This window comes from Octopus sinensis, linkage group LG3 (assembly GCF_006345805.1).
Source record: "Octopus sinensis linkage group LG3, ASM634580v1, whole genome shotgun sequence".
Lineage (NCBI taxonomy): Eukaryota > Metazoa > Mollusca > Cephalopoda > Octopoda > Octopodidae > Octopus > Octopus sinensis.
The window spans coordinates 144,562,401-144,581,955 of NC_042999.1; the positions used below are offsets into that span (position 1 = coordinate 144,562,401).

The following is a 19,555-nucleotide window of genomic DNA, read 5'->3' on the forward strand; positions in this document are numbered from 1 at the left end:
GAGGCCCAGTGCTCAAAAGGTGTGTGTTACATGCCATTTGCATGACACCAGTATCTTCCACAATTACGATTTCACTTAGCTTGATAGGTCTTCCCAAGCACAGCATATCGCGAAAGGTTTTGGTCACTAGTCATTGCCTCCGTGAGGCCCAAAGTTTGTAGATCATGTTTCATCAACTCAACCCATGTCTTTCTGGGTCTCCTTGTACCACAGGTTCCCTCTATAGTTAGAGATTGACACTTCTTTACACAGCTGTCTTCAGCCATATATATATATATACATATATATATATATATATATATAATATATATATATATATAGTTATATAAGACAAATAAGAAAATGGAGAGGATAAACAATTGACAAACATCAGCCTCTAAACATTCAATTATATCTATTTATTAAGTGAGTTTATTTATTTATATATGAGTGTACAGATGCTAAACTCTTACAGCCGTTTCTACCATGAGGTATCCAAATCTTCCAGGTTATCCTCATCATGTCAGTGATATACAGGGATGAACAAACATTGGACAGGCATTAAACAATGGTTGATCCCCAAGGCTTCGTCAAAGAGTCCAAATGTTAGGAAACTAACTTGTGGGGAAAGTAAGTTAAAATAATAGAGTAGGGTAAAATAAAATAAAAATAATGTAATAGACATAGTAAGGAATGGTAAAAACTTCATTATATTTATTATATATGTATATATAACAAAGCTCTTACCATTATAACCTTAGCTTATAAGGAAAAGTATTATATTCTTTTTACTATAGGTACAAGGTTTTGAATTTTGAGGGAGGGAACTAGTTGATTACATTGACCCCAGTGTTTGACTGGTACTTATTTTACCAACCCTGAAAAAAATCAAAGGTTAAGTCGACCTTGACAGCATTTGAACTTAGAATTTTATTCAGCATGCTAACTATTGTACCAGTTTGCCAATTTAAGTCTACTTATTTATATTGAGTGTTTTTATTTATTGTTTGTACACTCAAATGTGTATAATGTACGCACGTGTGTATCCACACAACCCCACACCCACACAGACACTATGACAATGACTATACAGTCATAATGACTGTGAATAAACTGCTATAAATACACTTTTAGCTTCATATTTTGATCATTAGCAATAGTTGTATATATTTACTTATTTCAACATGTTTCCTTGACAACGCATGAAAACAAAATGTAGAGCACACATAAGGAGGAGTATGAGGGAGGGGAAGAGCAATTATTTGTCCAATTAATTTACTACCAAATACTTGATATCCTCTCACCTTCAGCTATTCCCCCTTCCTGCCACCACCTCGGCACAACTTTAGTCAAGTCTTATTTTTGCTCCTCTCACTTTAAATATTTCAGTAATTGAGCATATGTATGATTGTATTTGTGTGTTTGTGTGAGTTTATGTGGGTGGATAGAGATTGTGTGTGTACATATATATAATATGTGTGGGAGTATGTATATCTGTCTATATTAGTTTTTTTTATGTTTAGTTATAAATAAAAACAGTTTAACATTAAGCTGAATTAAGCTGTAAAAGTTAACAAGCATATATATTTGAAAACATGTCTATGAATGCATATACAGGGTGCAGTGAATAAACTGTCATCTAAATTGTGCAAAAATGAAAATAACACTGACATCTCATTTTAACTGATATATTTACCAAAATTACATAAAAATATCTTGAAATACTAAAGAGTAAAATTTATTCAATAAAATCGCCATTGGCTTTAACCACAGTCTCACTTCGGAATCTTTTGTTACTTTTCCAGATGAATCCTTGCCTTTAGTTCATCTTTGGTGTTACAAGGAGTTGTGGTAGTCTCTCGCTCAAATGCACCGCACACATAATAATCAAGGGGGTTGCAGTCTGGGAAGTTAGGTGGCCAAATGTTAGGGGTGGTGTGGTTGCAGAAATTGTCTGATAGCCATGACTGGGTTCTCCTGCTTGTATGGCATTGTGCAGTCCTGTTGCCAGACATAGGGTCTTCCAGCAGCCACCCTCTTGACCTAGGGCAGCACTACCTTTTCCTGGCACTTGATGTAGGCCTCCGTGTTGAATCTGAGGCCGTATGGGAAGATGAATAGAGGCGTGACGTCGCCATCACTAGTGATCACTCCTAACACCATGATGTTGACTGGATGTTCTTCCAGCACGAATGCCAAGCTACAGCATGCCATTTCCAAATTTCTGGCAAAGTGAATTGCATCATGATGCAGTTTCTCACAGACAGTGCCCAACTGACCCTACTATACTGTGTAGTCAACAAAATTAAAAACAAACAATGCACATGCATGAAATTAAAAATATAAAATGACAACAATTTACCCATCGCACTCAGAGTGTTTAATATGTATAATAGACTGAAATATATATAACTGTACAGTGCATTGGTCATATTACATTGCAGCTCAATTTCATACCTAAGGTTGCTATGTATAAAAGTTCAAACTTTTACTCTAATATCAGCACTATATATGAATTGTTACACTTTTCGTGTAAAGTTTTTGGTATTTAGAAATATTGAATTTCTAAATGTCTAAATTTTGAAAATATGTAAGGGGCATAACTCATTGCATCATAATATTTAATGTTAAGAATCAATTGAAATTATGAAAGTATCAATCAATAAGGATTGATAATATAAATAATACACTGTGGAGATAGAGAGTATTTCACAGTGAGTAGAGGACGAGAGTGTGAGTGTTCCAAGTAAATAGTAAAGTATTGATCTATTCAATCATTCAGTTTACTGAAAGGCGAGTCCAGAGGAAGTCCTGACAACTGGTGAGATTAATGTTGTAGGTCAACTCCTGTAGAAAAGACATGAGGAGGGAAAAGATTCCAGAAGGAGAACGAAGGACTAGGCCAGTATTGGGAAAGCAGGATTAGATGCAACAAGAGTGACAAGAGGTGTAGAGTGGGTGAAATAACTGAGTGGTGGAGGTATGAGACCACCCAGCTCAAAGCAGAGGTCATTATAGTAGTGACAGAAATGACAAAAAGACAAGACAGCATGCCTATGACTAGTGAATAGAGTGTGTGTGCATTAGTATACCAATCAGCTAAGTGGCTCTTCTCTATCCAGGATGTCAGTGTGCATAGCAGCAACATTATTCAAAATGTGGCCACAGTGCTCCATTGTTGGATTCATTTGAGTCTTGTAAAGTATGAACAACTATTGGGGAATGAAAAATTTTCTGCCCTAAATAGAAAGGTTAGCTATGCAACTGATGTGTTTGTATCAGGAGAGATCCTCAGTGATAGTGAGGCCCTGTATTTGATGCAACTCTGAAGGTACTAACTGAGTTTCTCCCATGTGTGAGGTGGGGTGCCAGGCTGTTTTATTTATAGGAGTACTGCTTTAACACTTGAGAAGGGTTTTTTTTTCTAATAAAAGAGACAGAATTGGCATGGCCTCACTGGAGAATGCTCTCAAGGTCTCCATTTAAAGAATCAATGTTAACTTGGTGTGTTGTATCTAAGTTGCATATGGAAGATGCATGCTGAGGGAGGAATGGTTATGCCATCTACATAGCAGTGAACATTGTTGGATGTGGCAGTAATCAGGTCATTGATGTCTAGAAGGAAGAGTTGGGGACAGAACCAAACCCTAGGGAACACCAGAATTGATTGAGAGATGAGCAGAAAGAGCTCTGTCAACACATTCTGCAATGGTATGATAGGAATACAATAGGAAACTACAGATCTAAAAGATGAGAGGTGGAGCTTGTGGGTGGGAACCTTTGGTTGGAGTTTTGCATGCCAGACAGTCAAAAACTTTACTGATTTCTCTAAAACAAGAGCCCACTGATGAATAACATAAGAGGATATGGCTCTGTGGAAACCATGCTGGTGGTCACTGAGGAGAGAGAGAGATTCAAAGTAATGTAGAATGTCATTGTTAATGGATGTTTCCATTACTTTACTCTCATTCTAGCATCTTCACTACTTTGAGATGTTAGAAGTGAGAATATTGAGGTGATAATTGACTGGATTAGAGAAGTTGCCTTTCTTTGAAATGGGACACATTGAAGCATATTTCTAATTGTCGGAGTATATCACTGTAGAAATTGAGAAATTAATAAGTTTGATAAGTATGGGAGCATGTTCTTGAGTGCATTGCTTAAGTGTAATGGAAAGGACATTGTCAGTCTGTGACCTTGTTTTTGAGCAGGGTAGAGAAACCTATTGGAGTGGAAGAAGGTAAATTTAGAGACAAATACCCCAGGGGCTACAGTGCAGAGTTTGATGTAAAGGTGGTTGCGTTCTCCATGAGGGTACTTAGGGAGCCATCATTGTTTAAAAGAGGAAAGAGAACTGCAAAGTTGGTGGAGATCCTTTTGGAAAGGAACTAGAAGAATCAGCTGTAGTTTAGAAGGCAGGAAACGACTACAAGGACTTTTGTTTTGTGGGAGATGTGAACTGTCTAGGAGTGAACCACATGTATTGCCAGGAATAATTGACATATAACTGGCAGAGCCCAACCAATTAGATGTTTTGTGTTATTTTCCAGTATTTCAGTAGATATTTATCAAAATAGCAATATTTGGTGATGATTTTTGACTGACACATAAATATGGGCATTTATTAAGTTTGTTTAGTTATCTGGGCTCTTTTCCACTTGTATAACCCTACCATTCTTTGTAACATTTCTGGGTGGTCTGTCTCTCTTGATGAAGTTCCACTTTATATTGAATGCAATAGCATGTCCTTTCAAATTCTGGGTATTTGTTTTATAAAAACATACTTGTATGCATGTGCATGTGTGAAAATATATGTGCATGTCTTTGTAAGTGTTTGTGTGGGCATACACACACACAAACATTCTAACATGCTGGATTGGAAGACAGGAGAGCTTTTAAATTTTCCATTTACCAAAGCTATGTGGTGTTTATGCATATTTAAACTTGGTTTGTTACAGGTGAATTTTACCTCACAGATTATCATGCACACATGCACATTTTGATATATATGCCTATATATGTATAGTATGTGTATATTTGTGGGATGAATAATAATCATCATCATTTTAACATCTACTTTACTATGTTTGCATGGTTCAGATGGAATTCATTGAGATAGATTTTATACAAACAGATGCCTTTCCTCATCTGTTTCCAAGTAAGGTAATATTTCCCCCCTGCTTGAACATGTTTTCTCAGACAGCACTTGTATGGTAATAACACTTGCTTACAACTATCATGTGATCTGAAGACAAATATTTGCACACAATACATATTTATAACAGGTTTCTTTTAGTTTTTATTTATCAAATCTACCCACAAGACTTTGGTCTGTCTGGGCTATAGTAGAAGACACTTGAACACTTGTCCAATGTGCCACACAGTGGGACTGAACCTGAAACTATGTAGTTGAAAAACAAACTTTTTAACCACACAACCTTGTTGCACATGAACATGTACATTCATGTATACCAAATTTCCTGTATAACCACTCATGAACATACATGCATGCACACATTACTTAATTATTTCTACAGGGTTGATCAATCCTTTAGAAATGGAAGATAAAAATCTCCTAAACCTGAATGACATATTGTTTCAGAGAGGTAGACATCTTACCTCTTCAACACACAGCACTCCTCCCCAAATCCTTCACAGGCTTCAATGTAATAGGTGGGTCAATATAGTACAATAATCTTTTCCTAAGTGATGATATGTGTTGAAGAGGTGAGATATCTACCTCTCTGAAACAATATGTCATTCAGGTTTAGGAGATTTTTATCTTCCATTTCTAGAGGATTGATCAACCCAGTAGAAGTAATTAAATCACCTTTAAAAGAAAAGAAAGGCTACATTATATAGTCCAAGATAACAAATAGTATGGCCACCAACTCTTTGATCATGGGCCTACTTTAACACATTTACCCAGGGTTAAACAACAACAACTTTCTTGAAAAGAAAATAGCTATATTGACATAGTGATTGTCAAACGATGTGAGTGGGGGAGGGTAGTCTTTGAATTTTCTAAACATAGTGTCAGAGGTGGGAGTTGGGTCTATTGCTGGGGTATAGTGAGAGTGAGCTGTGGACTGGGGTTCATAAAGTAAATACATTAACCACCACCACACCAGCTTAGGTCACCCTTACTACTAACTACTATCTCTGCCTTTGACAGAAATTCAAAGTGGCAGTAGTGGAACAATGGGAAGGGTACGGGGTGACAATGATAATGATGATTAACCTTATAACATTCTTCAATCCATATGGGTGAGGTGGTAAGTAGATGTTACTAAATTTATTGACATTTTGCGAAAAATAGTGACATCTCCCTTCTCTCACCCTCTCTCTTTCTCTCTCTCTCTCTCTCTCCCTCTCTCTCTCTCTCTCTCTCTCTCTCTCTCTCTCTCTCTCTCTCTCTCTCTCTCTCTCTCTCTCTCCACATAGTGTTTATTCACCAATACTTAAATTCACAAGTACACAACAAACATTAAATACATATAGTGCAATAAACACATATGAATATATATTCATATACATACATGCACAAATTGTAACTTGCCGTTAGTATAATATATAGAAATACTATCTACATTGAATTTTACAGCTGATAGTATAAACATGATAAAGAAGTTGATGGTGTTGTTGCTGTAAACAGAAAGAAATCGTAAGACATTACCAACCTCAAATATGGAAGCTAAAAATAATTGTCCCTTAAGTCCAAGAAAGGGGGTAAGAGAGCAAGATACTGGTTTCTTAGTATGAAGCAAATGAGAAATATCTCTCAGCCTCTGGTTATGACACCAGCTTGTCATAAGTAACATTCCCAAATGATCTGGTGCTTTACTTCTTGTTGATATCTTTGTAGACTGGTTTGTGGTATCCATGTGAACTGAGTTGATTGGGTGAGGTCAACAAGGTGGACACTGGTCATGTTAACTGGGTTGACTAGGCTGTGGCAACTGGGTTGACTAGTTAGTGGAAACTGAATGGAATGAGTTGTAGCAGCAGAGTGGACTGGATAATGGAAACTAGGTGACCTTGGTCATGTCATCCAGGCAGACTAGATTGACTGGGTTGTGACATCTGGGTGACCTGAGGTATGTAAATGAAATTATTCTGCTCAGAAACAATGAAATTCCATTAGCCAACTTGAAATGAAGCTAGATCATATAAGCTGGCAGTCTAGACTAATAAAACATCACAACACCCATTTAATCAATTCACTTCTATAGTGTCACAACACTATAACAATGAACTGTACCTATACATAGTGCCTGGTTTGCTTCTTTTTTTTTAAGACATTACAATCACAGACTGTTAACTAGGAAAGAGACAGTACAATTTGTTTAATATTCAGTCACATGTGTGCAATATAGTTTTGTGGCTGTTGTCAATTGAGATGGTGGTTATGGTGATACCATTTGTTTGCCCTCTGGGTAAATAAAATAAATACCAGTCAAATATTGGTGTTAATTCAGTTGGCTGTATTATGTGCCATTGTAAAAAAATCTTTGTTATTGCCCTTGTTCACTTTCCAATCATGTGATTTCCAATTCTATCCTATGGCATGACATTTCAGGCAAATGTCTTCTACTATGACCACATGTTGGTCAAAACTTTGTAAGTGAATTTGGTTGTCAAAAACTGAAAGAAGTTTGGTGTGTGTCCATCTTTGTCTTGACATTACTCACTAGATATAAATGAGGTCCCATGTTTTTAATCTTTGATGAAAATATGTCTGGCTATGGGGAAATATTACCTGCTTGAAAACAGGTCAGGGTTGGTGACGGGGAAGACATCCAACCATATGAAATTAGCCTCAACCAATCCCATCTGACTCATGCAAGAGTGAAAAAGTGAATTTTAAAATAATGCTAAGGATGATGTTAGCTAATCTTATATCTGTAGAGTTACTTGATTGACCCTAGATGGTGGTCCTTATCTTGGAACTTTGCTATACTTTGTGAACTTTCCATTTTATTTTAGTTGATTTCAGTGCAATCCCCTGTGCTTTCTGTAAACTATCCCTGAAATGCCTCCCCACTACTTGTCCAACACCCTTTTGGCAATAAAAAGATTGATGACATATTTTCTGCAGTTTGCATGCAAGCTTGTACTGCACTTCTACAAGACCCATATGTTCCTAAGGTGTCTGCAGCATTGTCTTTTGGGAATGTGGAACTGTGTTTGTATACTACATCTGTTTTGATTATTTTGTAAGGTTTGTTTAGTATATCTGATGTTACTTTTAGTGTTCCATCTGCTTTTGTTGAAAACATGCTGAGTTGTGTTATTTTGATGGAAAGTAATTATGTAGACAATGTTGTAGTGGTGTGTGATATGTGTTATAGTGTCAGGTGTTGATTATGTAAGCATATGTGGTGTGATATTGTGTAGAAACGTGCTATGTGGATTATTTATTTACTGCTGGAATGTGCTTTAAAAAGTGCAGGGACTAGTTACCTTTTGGGTTGTCTTAGATCAAGATCTCTAAACAACTCTGTAATATAGCATCTCATTGTTTTGAAGTGGAACATTTTATTCTTTGTTGCCTCAGTTCACTTAGCTGTCAGTAATAGGTGCTAGATCATTTGAGAATGTTACCAATGATAGACTAGCTTCCTATCCACTTGGAAAAGTATTTCTCATTTCTTCACACCATAAAACTGGGGCTAAACTTCCAGCTCTTGCTCAAGCTGTTGAAATACCAATAATAAAACAAGTTGAAATGCTTGTTGCCTACTTCATCTTTATCACCCTATTGATCTTTGTCCAACCTGTAGCAGCATGGAAAAATGGATATTAAAACAATGAAGACTGTTGTTAAATAACCAGATCAACATATTACCTATTAGAAAACATAGTTAATTCTCAAAACAGTACTGCAACCTCTTATGTTTTTAATTATTCTGCATTGCAAATTGAATTACTTTTGTTTGAGAATGGACAGCATCTTCTATTTTTTGTAGGATTTCAAAAGAAATTTCATTTTTCACTGGTGCTAGGAATATTAAACTACTATGCTTCCATTTAATTCTGTTCCTTTGTTAGAAAGAAAAAGAATACAGTTGTAATATATGTTGCAAATGATTTGTACATAATCAGTCTTTGTATTTCTACTTGTAACTATATTTATTCTTTGACTCTGCTCCTACTCCCATCCTATCTCTCAGTTGCAGTAGTCTGTAACTGAAACTACTTGTGAAAATAAATCAACAAATCTTTTTAGACATTCTTGCCAACACCACTAAATTCATTGATATTATTCAAAATTTAACATGTTTTCCTTGGCATTGTAATAGTTATAAATGCAAAATAGTAAGTCTACATTTTTATTTAATTATTTCTGGATGCAAGAGAGATGCTTATGCCAGTTGATGCTGTGTAATTAGAATGCTGAGCAAAAGAAACATATGGGTTTGTTATTATCAGGTAGTCCAGGTCAGCTTAGCTCGAGTTTAACCAAAGTATTTAATCAGCATATATCTATGTCTAGCCAGCTCACTTTTAATGTGAACTTGATGATTTAAAATTTAACACTTTAAAATAAGTGGTCTACATTTTAAAGATAGTAGGATGATTGTAGGGAAAGATTTGTGAGCTGATAGTCAAGTAACTATTTAAAAGCTCCTTTGCTGGCAAAACAGCTGCAGTTCAGGCAAACCAAAGATGTGATTTTTGAAAGCTAAACCTTGTAGTTAACTATATCATCATCATCGTCATTTAACGTACATTTTCCATGCTAGCATGGGTTGGATGGTTCGATCGGGGTCTGGGGAGCCAGGAGGTCGCACCAGGCTCCAGTCTGATCTAGCAGTGTTTCTACAGTTGGGTGCCCTTCCTAACGCTAACCACTCCGTGAGTGCAGTGGGTGCTTTTTATGTGCCACCGGCACAGGGGCCAGAGGAGGCTGGCAAATGGCCACGATTGGTTGGTGCTTTTACGTGTCACCGACACGTACGCCAGTCAGGCGGCGCTGGCATCTGCCACGTTCGGACGGTACTTCTTACGTGTCACCAGCACAGGTATCTTTACTACAATTTCCATTTGGTTTTTATTTTGATGTTGGTGTTGACGTACTTGACTCAATAGGTCTCCTCAAGAACAGCGGGTCACTCTATGATCCAAGGTTGGCACAGCAGGCTGTCCTGCGAGCCATGAACTCACTTCATTTGTCAGGTCTTCACAGTCACAGCATATCTCAGAGGTTTCGGTCTTCGTCATTTCCTCTGTGAGGCCCTATGTGCCACTGGCATGGGTATCATAGCTACAATATCCATACGATTTTTATTTTGATGTTGATGAACTTGACACAATAGGTCTCTGCAAGCACAGCAGGCCACCTGCAAACCATGAACTCACTTCATTTGTCGGGTCTTTGAAGTCACAGCATATCTCCAGAGGTCTCGGTCTTTCGTCATAGCCTCTGTGAGACTCAACATACGAAGGTCATGCTTGACCACCTCGTCCCATGTTTTCCTGGGTCATGCTTGACCACCTCGTCCCATGTTTTCCTGGGTCGGGAGTAGCACTTCTTCACACATCTCTCCTCATCCATCCATAGTACATGACCATACCAATGCAAATGTCTCTCCTGCGCGCTTACACTCTGTCATGCATGGACACTGACATTACACATCCAGCGGATCATGCTAATTTCATTTCTTTCGAGCCTACACACATGTCCTCCGCAGTCACAGCCCATGTTTCACTGCCGTAAAGCATGGCAGTTCGCACCTATGCGTCGTACAATCTACCTTTCACTCTGAGCGAGAGACCCTTTGTTGCCAGTAGGGGAAGAAGCTTTCTAAACTTTTCCCAAGCTATTTTTTCTTATTCTAGTGGTAACACTCTCTGAGCATCCACCCCCGCTACTAACTTGGTCACCTAAGTAACTGAAACTATCAACTATTTCTTGTTTCTCCCCAGGAGTGTAATGGAATATGTTTTCTAGGTATCAATGGTGTCTATTGCCCCTATGCATCTGCCGCACACGAAAGCTATCTTCTCGGTTAATTTTCCTTTGATGTTGCTGCACCTCTTATGTGTCCATAGCTTACACTGGGTACATCTTATGGAGTTTCTGCTGACACCTTTTCTACAGATTGAGCAGGGCCACCTACCTGAAGGGGTGTGTGGTGAGTTTGCCTTCCTACTTACTAGAACTTTGGTCTTTGCTACATTGACTCTAAGGCCTTTTGATTCTAAACCTAGCTTCCACACATGAAATTTCTCTTCTAGTTCCAGTAGTGATTCTGCTATGAGGGCTAGGTCATCAGCATAGATGAGCTCCCAGGGGCAACCCGTCTTGAATTCCTCTGTTATTGCCTGGAGGACTATGATGAATAGAAGGGGACTGAGGGCTGAGCCTTGGTGGACGCCAAAGCTGTTCCACTCATGAGTACTTTATCCTTTTGAATATATTTATAAAGACATTGTCTAATATGGCCTTCGATTTAAAAAAAATTGTCTACTATTTCTAGCAGATTGAGCAACAACATAGAGGCTCCCTCATTGTTTTGTCTTAACTGTAGTTGATGGGGTAGGTAATTTGTAAATTCAAGCGAAATTCTGCTTTCACATGTTATTCTGCTTTTGCTTAACAGTGCACAACAAACTGCAGATACTAAATATCACAGTTCACTTCACAGCAAAGTTACAAGTTTTATGATTTAACCATAAAATTTGAATAGAAATTATATATTATTTTTGTCATGATGACATAAATAAAAGATTGGAGTAAAGGGAAAAGGAGTGCTCAAATGATATAGTGAAAGATTGAATCAACTGGGACATTTTGTAAATGCTTTTTACTATAATTCTCCTGAACTTTTGGTAGTATGTTGTCTTTATGTAACTTGAAATATTGTCATTTATGTTAGAGTTGTTAGGGGTTAGAACAGACAGCAACCATGAGCTTAATTCCTCACATACTTTGACAGTCCCTTTAAGATACACATCAGCATTAGTAGTCACTATAGTCACTAACTGATATAGTCACTCCACTTACAGTTATTCTTGCCTTCTCAACTTGAAAAAAATGAAATTTCCTTATACAAGATACTCTGTTTTTAACAAGTCTGCTTTGAATCGCATTCTGCTTAAAGTCACATTCTTTATAAACAATTTGGTGTTTAGTGTAAGCAGTCTTTCCTCTAAAGAGACTGAAAAAGTTTCCAGAAAAGAAAATATAGTCGGCATTAGATTAACATTGCTGATGCCATAGCAAAATTCAAGTGGTTTTGGTATGAAAGTTTGGTACTGATTTAATCAGTCAGTTGCTAAACATTGGCTGTGAACCACTACTTTTTCCTGTTGTTATTGTGTCTACATAAGAGAAAATAAGCTAACTTTGAGTAACTTTTCTATAAAAGCTTCAAATATTTCCATTAACTTTTTTTTTTTCTGCTTCTTGCTTAGCACTTCTGTGTAATGGCACCTTTATATGACTCCTACTACTGTAAAAGAGAATTATAGAATATAATAATCCTTTCATAAAGGCCAGTGCTTAACTCTGTTTTCTTAAGCAGTAAGTAAATATGACACAAATCTACTCTTGAATAGAATGCTAGTCTTTTGCAACTGTAAGAAAACCAGAAATATATAATAGAACAGTTTGATATTTAATACCACATTCTATTGTACAACATAATGAGAAAGATAATATTACAGATGAGTGAATTGGAATACCTGAGTGAAGATGGCAGAAGACCAGATGGGTGGGGGTGGGTTTCAATATTTTCTGCCCTGAAGAAACGGGCTAGTTTTTGGGATCCTATACTAGCTATGTTAAGGGCATGTTTTTACCAGAAATGATCCTAGGTGATAGTGAGGCCTCTAGTTGCATGCTGCTTATGTTTAGTGGAGTAATATATATATATATTTGGAACACACATAAAGCACTTAGGGTTATCAGTCCACATTCAGGTGGAAATACTCTGGCTGGGTTGGGCCAGAGCACCACCACAATTCTGATCTTCCACCATTCGTCATACTGAGTTCTGGTACAAGATCTCGTGAATATTTTCTCTGAGGTAGGTAGCTTTGGAATATCCCATGCTTAGGTTCTCTTTCTTTCATAATATACTCATAAACCCATAGTGAACACTTTACTAACACAATGCCATTTGCATGTTTAAAAGAGCCTTCAGAAAATATTTTATCTAGAAATTCACAAAATGACTTGATGTGTGTGTGCGTGTGCATAGTTTTCATAAGCCTTCTCATACATTTTCATCACCTTTTGTTGGAATTCACATTTTCTTTTAAGGTTTTCCTTCTCTTTTTACCTCTTATAATTTCAGTAATATTTTTTTTCTTCTTCTCCTTGCTCATTGTAAGAAAATGGAGTGGTGCTTCAGTCAAAAAATAGGGTACCTGCTCACTTGTTTCCAGGACCAGGTAAAAGATGACCTCCATTTCCAAAGTTGTAACTGATGGAAACTGAGTCTCCTGTTGATCTTCAGACTCAGCTGCTCATCACTGTTTACTTCTCTTTTCTGCTTTCCTAATCTTTCCAGTTCTTCAAAATAAAAGACCCTTGAGTAGTTTTTACTTACATAACAACTAAGTCTTTTGTCCCACACCATCAGTTTCATACCCTTTATCTTGGCACCCTTAACTTCATATTGCTCTAGTGTGGCCTTGTGGCCTTCAGAAGTCATTAAGACTTGCATATCCATCTTGACTGTCTCCTGACCACATGTCACCCCTGTGCCAACCACCTACACATACTATGATACAAAGGTGATGACCAGCCACAGATTCATACCATTTCCAGCAGCCTTGATCATCACTCTTGTATTTTACCAGCTCGGAATATTGAAGCACATGTGTACAGACAGAAGTATGTCTGACTATTTCAACCTGTGCTTTGGCAGTTTACCATCCTGAAAGTATGGCAGACAGTACCATAAGCCTTAACCTGCTTATTCAATGGAATATCTTCCAGTATTTTGTATAATGCTTCTTCTGACTATTGTTTTGAAAGATGATGATGGTGATGATGATAATGATAATAATAATATCGGCACAATTTCAGGGGAGGGGTTAAGTCAATTAAATTGACCCCAGTGCTCAACTGGTGCTTATTTTATCCAAAAGGATCAAAGGCAAAGTTGACCTCAGCAGAATTTTGATAATAATAATAAAAGTCCTTTCTACTAAAGGCACAAGGCCTGAAATTTGGGAGGAGGGGACGTCAATTATATCGACCCCAAAAGGATGAAAGGCAAAGTCAACCTCAGTGGAATTTGAACTCAGGTTGTAAAGATGGACGAAATACCTCTAAGAATTTTGCCCAGTATGCTAATGATTCTGCCAGATTACCACCTTATTATAAAAATGATGATGATGGTTTTAACATAGGTATAAAGCTTGAAGTTTGGAGGAACGGGATTAGTCAATGAAATCAGCCTCTGGACTGAATTTACACTTTACTTTATCAATCCCAAAAGGATGAAAGACAACGCTGACCTCAGTAAAGTTTGATGATGATGACACTGACAATGAATTCTTGTCTTTGCCACAAGAGTATCAGATGGAAAGGATAATTCAAAGACATTACGTAATGTGTGGTGTTTAACAGAGAAATCAAATGAGAAAAATAAAGGTACACATACTATACAAATAGCTGATGACGCCATCCTTCTTATTGAGGAGAACCTCTAATTATGATTAATCAAAGAACCCCACAAATCCAAGACAACCCTGACCACCAAAGCAAGTGGTCTCTCCCAAATGTCATCTAACATTCTAAGATTAGATCCAGTGTCATCATTCACCTTCCTTTCAGTAAATTTATTGGAGGAAAACACCTCTCTTTCCACCTACCACCTTCCTTTCTGAATGGAACTTGAAAAAGTCAGTGAAAATGTCTATCTTCAATCCTTTCAAACTCATTTGCCCCACAACCTCTTTTGCCACAAGACAGAGGAAAACTGCTTGCATTTTCCAGCTAAAAGAGGGTGGAAGAGTGCTCTTCACAATGAACAGACAACAGCTGCTAAACATAATTCTGCAAGTCAGAAATACCAGGACACTGAACAAGTGCACATAGAACAGTAATAATGTTTTCTTACATAGGCACAAGGCATCAAATTTGGGGAAGGGAACAGTTTATTGTATTCAACCCAGTACTTGGCTAGCTCTTTATTTTATCATACTTAGAAATTTTAAAAGCAAATTTACTGTAGTAGTAGTAGTAGTGGTAGTGTTGGTGCCTACACCACCAGAAATTTGGTGGAGGTGAGGAATTGCTTATATTGATCTTAATGAGATCTGAACTCAGAACATGCAGCTAATATTGAAAGGCATTATTTAGGCATGTTTCTGGCTCAAAACCACAAATTTGTAGTGGTGGGCTATAGCCAATAGTATCGATTTTTGTTTATTATTGGTTCTTATTTCATATCAACATACCCCAGGAAGAATTAAATATAAAATTAGCACCAATGAATTGAGAAATGAAATCAAAATACAGGTTGGTATGTAATAATAATATCCTTTCTACCATATAAGCACAAGGCCTGAAATTTTAGGAAAGTGAGTAATCGATTACATCTACCCTAGTGCTCCAGTGATACTTATTTCATTAACCCTGAAAAGATGAAAGGCTAAGGTCAACCTGGGTGGAATTTGAACTCAGAACGAAAAACCAGAAGAAATGCCACTAAGCATTTCGTCTAGCATGCTAGCAATCCTGCTGACTATTTTGAGGGTGGGGAGCAAGTCAATACCTTTGGCTTCAGTATTTGACTGGTACTTTATTTTAATTGACTCAGGGTGTATGAGAGGCAAAAGTTGACCTCAGTGGGATTTGAATTAAGACATATAGAGCCAAAGTAAATACCACAAGGCATTTTATCCTGTGCCCTAACAATTCTGCCAGTCCTGTTTCTTAAAACTTTCATTTCAGCTATTTATTTGAAATACTTTTAATCACTTTCTCCATCATCATCATCATCGTCATCGTGTGTGTGTGTGTGTGTCTCCTCCTCTCTCTTTCTCTCCACCCCTCCATGCCCTGTCTCCATCCATGCCATTCATTTGCAAAAAGTTCATAATTTAAGTGTAATTCTTTTAACATAGGTGAATGGCAGTGGTGGTGGAAGAGAGAGGGTACTACAAACACTTTGAGCATAGAAGAATCAGAATATTTCAAGAATTTTGTTCACAGGGTAGTATCAATAACCTGGGGTACCTATCCACCACTACCACCCCACCATCACTACTACTACTATTACTGGCTTACTGCTGAAAACTATGAGGGGTAAACTCCCGGAATGCAGTCTGCTACTAGGGTTCTATTTGATTCCTGTCTGTAGGCATTTCTCTTCACTTCTCAGACTTTCTAGAAAAAGTATAAACATCCCAATATCTCATTTCTGTTTCTCTTCTAAAGCACCGTGGCCTATACGGCTAAGTGTTCAAATCTGTTTAAAGACATAGTAAATTATAGTAAATAAATAAAGCCTGAAGAAGACTACTATAGATATTATCAACATTATCAACAAACTGTCATCACTGCCAAACATAGATGAAAGAGCAAGTTTTAAGAGTTATTGTTTATCTTACTTAGACCTCGCTGAGCAGATCTATGAGCAAAGACATTCCAACCATGACCCTCTCATCTATGTATCAGTAACTAAAATGTCCGGTGTCTTTTTTTGATTTTAGACTATTGAATATGATTTGAGAAAGTTTTAGCTGCCATTTCTAGCACGATAAACAACCACTTAAAGGCCTCCCTCATTGAAGAAATTGTCCAGAGTGGCTAGTAGATTCTTGTCTAATTAATAGATTTCAAAGCGAAAGTGTTTAAGCAGTAACTTGTCTGTGGCTACAAGAATCCATTCACAAGAACAATCCAGGGCTTTGTTTTTTATGGTATAGGAATTTTTTTTTATCTCACTGCATTCCTACATATTCAGCTACATGTGTTGGGCAGGATGGGGGAAGACAGACAGACATAAATTGATTGATTTAGAGATGGATTTCTGTGTTGATTTCATACTGTTTGTTTTGTTTACTTTATATTATGATGTTGTTTTTACAGTTTCATTATCTGTTTGTTGTTTTTTTAAGCTGCAGAATTATAAAAACACAACTTACCATCGTTAAGAAATCTTAGAGTTTTCCAAAACTTATTTGACCTGTTTGAATTTGTGGTATAATCCCATTGATAATGTCCTGCTATTTGGAGTTGAGGAACTGACTTGTGTTGTTGTTGTTGTTTCAACAGTCAGAATTTGGTAACTAATTACTGCTGGTGTTTTACCTTCCTCTCAACCTTCTCTTTCTCTCCTCTCACTCATTCTATTTCATTTCACTCCTCTCTCTTTCTATCTTTGTATCTTTTGTCGTTCCCCTTCTTAATCTCTTCACTATTTCATATCACTTCTCATTTTATCTCTCTCTCTTTATCTAACATTCTATCTATCTACTCTATCCTCTTCAAAAGGTGATTGTGGACTTCCATTAATGAAGGCTAAAAAGGCCAACCATCCAACTCATTTCTAAGGCAGAAAGTTTTTACCAGTTACAATATAGCTTCCTTTCCACCCTGAGAGAAAGAGAGTAAAAAGCCATTTATTTATATGTTTATCTCTCCCCCTCCTCCTCACTTGTATCCTATCTCTCTCCTCCCACTACACCAGCACTTCTGCCCCTGTGCTACCATTTCTGTCTTCTGCTATTTTATTGTAGCTTCTTCCTATCTACTTCTTCAACTTTTAGCTTGTTTGACTTCTTTCTCTTCATCTTGTTCTTCTAATTTCTACTGTCTTTCTCTTCTTCCTCTAGCCTTTCTTTTTTTTTCTCTTTTGACTTTTCTTTTATCTCAATGTTCTTTTTTCTTTTTGCATTTATTTCTCTTGCTCTAAATTTCTTCTACAGGTTTTCTTTTCTCCTTTCTTTCTCCTTTACTTGCAGTTTCTTTTCCTCTTCTAATTTCTTCTTTAAGTTTCTTTCAGCCTCTGTCTTCTTTTTCTCTTTTCACTCTTCTGAAACCACCCTAGCTATGCTGCTTCCTGCAAACAACTGCTGATTATAATGGTATTTCATTTCAACCACTGACGCCACTACTTTCTTTTCTTTCTTCTCTCTTTATTTTTTTTTTTTTTTTTTCTCTGTGGGAACAAGAGCATGGGACTGGTGTTAAAATTGAAGTAGCCAAAATCTATCACCATCATCATTCCATTACCTAACCCTCCTCCACTACACTGCTATTACCCCACCCCCTCCATTGCTTCTAACAATATCAGTAGCAACACTAAGGCACAACTATCCTTTCCTCCCTTACCCACCTCCTAATAGTCAGGGAAACAGTTCTTGCTTCCTTATATGGGACATCATCTTTAGGGCAGCCCTGGCACTAACTGCTCTACTATCAAAACTATTTCTATCATCGTCATCATCACTGTCATAACTAATTACTGCCATCACCATCAGTGATTCCATTATTATTGTAACTAGCAACTTGCTAACAACTTCTCTGTCAACACCATTACTTTACCCACCACCACCATGTATAGATAAGTGAGTGAATGAGAGAGAGAGAGAGTGTGTGTGTGTGTGTGTGTGTGTGATTGTTACATTGTTACTAGATTGAAGGTGAGTGAGAAGATCAAAAACAAATGAACAAGGGAGGTGGTTGGAGCCAGTGAATGAAGAGAGAGAGTTATAGAAAGAGATAATTTGGGAGAGAATGTGTGTGTGTGGAAGAGGATGAAATTTGGGGGTATGAGGTCAGGAGGAAACCAGGAAGTTACACATTGGTGCTGTTGTGAATTCCAGCAGTTTATAATGCCAAGGTAAAGAAGGTTGTGATAGTGGCAGTGGTGGTACTTGTGTTAGTCTCTCATTCTTTTATATTTCCTTTATTAACACAATTGTAAATGTACAGCAAAATTGAGGTTGCAGTTGTGATTTACCTGTAGGGTGGGGCTACTTGAACACATTACTGCCTTGCTCCAGTATACACACACACACACACACACAATAAGTAGGACTTCTATTTTGTTATTCAGTCTGATCAGTTTAGCATGTTTGCATACAGCTGTACATGTATAGTGAAAATGCCTTGTTGCCAAGGAAGGTTTTTAAACTTGGTTGGTGCAGGAGGAGTTCAACATGGAAAGAACTGATGAAGCTCACCAACAATTGCACACACAACCAGAGTCCAGATCCAGTGGCAAAGTAAGCCAATGGAGAATCTGGTCTGAGACTGAGTGACTTCACCAAACTGTCAAGAAGAGCACTGCAAGCTAACCAACCACTTATGAACCAATAAGGGACTCTCTGCATCAGTAGTTCTCAACCAGGACCCATATAAGAGTTTGGAGGCTCCACACAAGCAAAATTAATAAATTGGGGACCTACAGTAGTATGTTATGGGTCCATGAAAAAAACTTTGCTTTAGATGTATTTATTGCAAGAAACAGCTACATTTCTTTCTCTAATGTTTTACAAATTAAACATGTTTCCAACCATTGAAACATGTTCTCTTATTGAGTTCTATTGCAAACCTATACAAGTTAATGGGTGAAAAATAAAATGGGAATTTTGAAAGAAGTAA

The 19,555-nt window shown here is 37.3% G+C and overlaps 2 protein-coding genes across 4 annotated transcripts in view; one reads left to right on the forward strand and one right to left on the reverse strand.

Moving 5' to 3' along the window:
* The window catches only part of LOC115209696 (DNA ligase 1), an 83,998-nt gene extending 66,438 nt beyond the window's left edge, over positions 1 to 17,560 (reverse strand). The window contains exon 1 of one of the 2 annotated variants that reach the window (XM_029778182.2): positions 17,092 to 17,556. The gene's annotated coding sequence lies outside the window, so the exon portion shown is untranslated. Of the gene's footprint in view, positions 1 to 17,091 lie in introns of both variants that reach the window. The other variant, XM_036501454.1, reaches the window with a different exon arrangement.
* The window catches only part of LOC115209695 (set1/Ash2 histone methyltransferase complex subunit ASH2), a 172,675-nt gene that overhangs the window by 138,554 nt on the left and 14,566 nt on the right, over positions 1 to 19,555 (forward strand). The window lies entirely within an intron of this gene.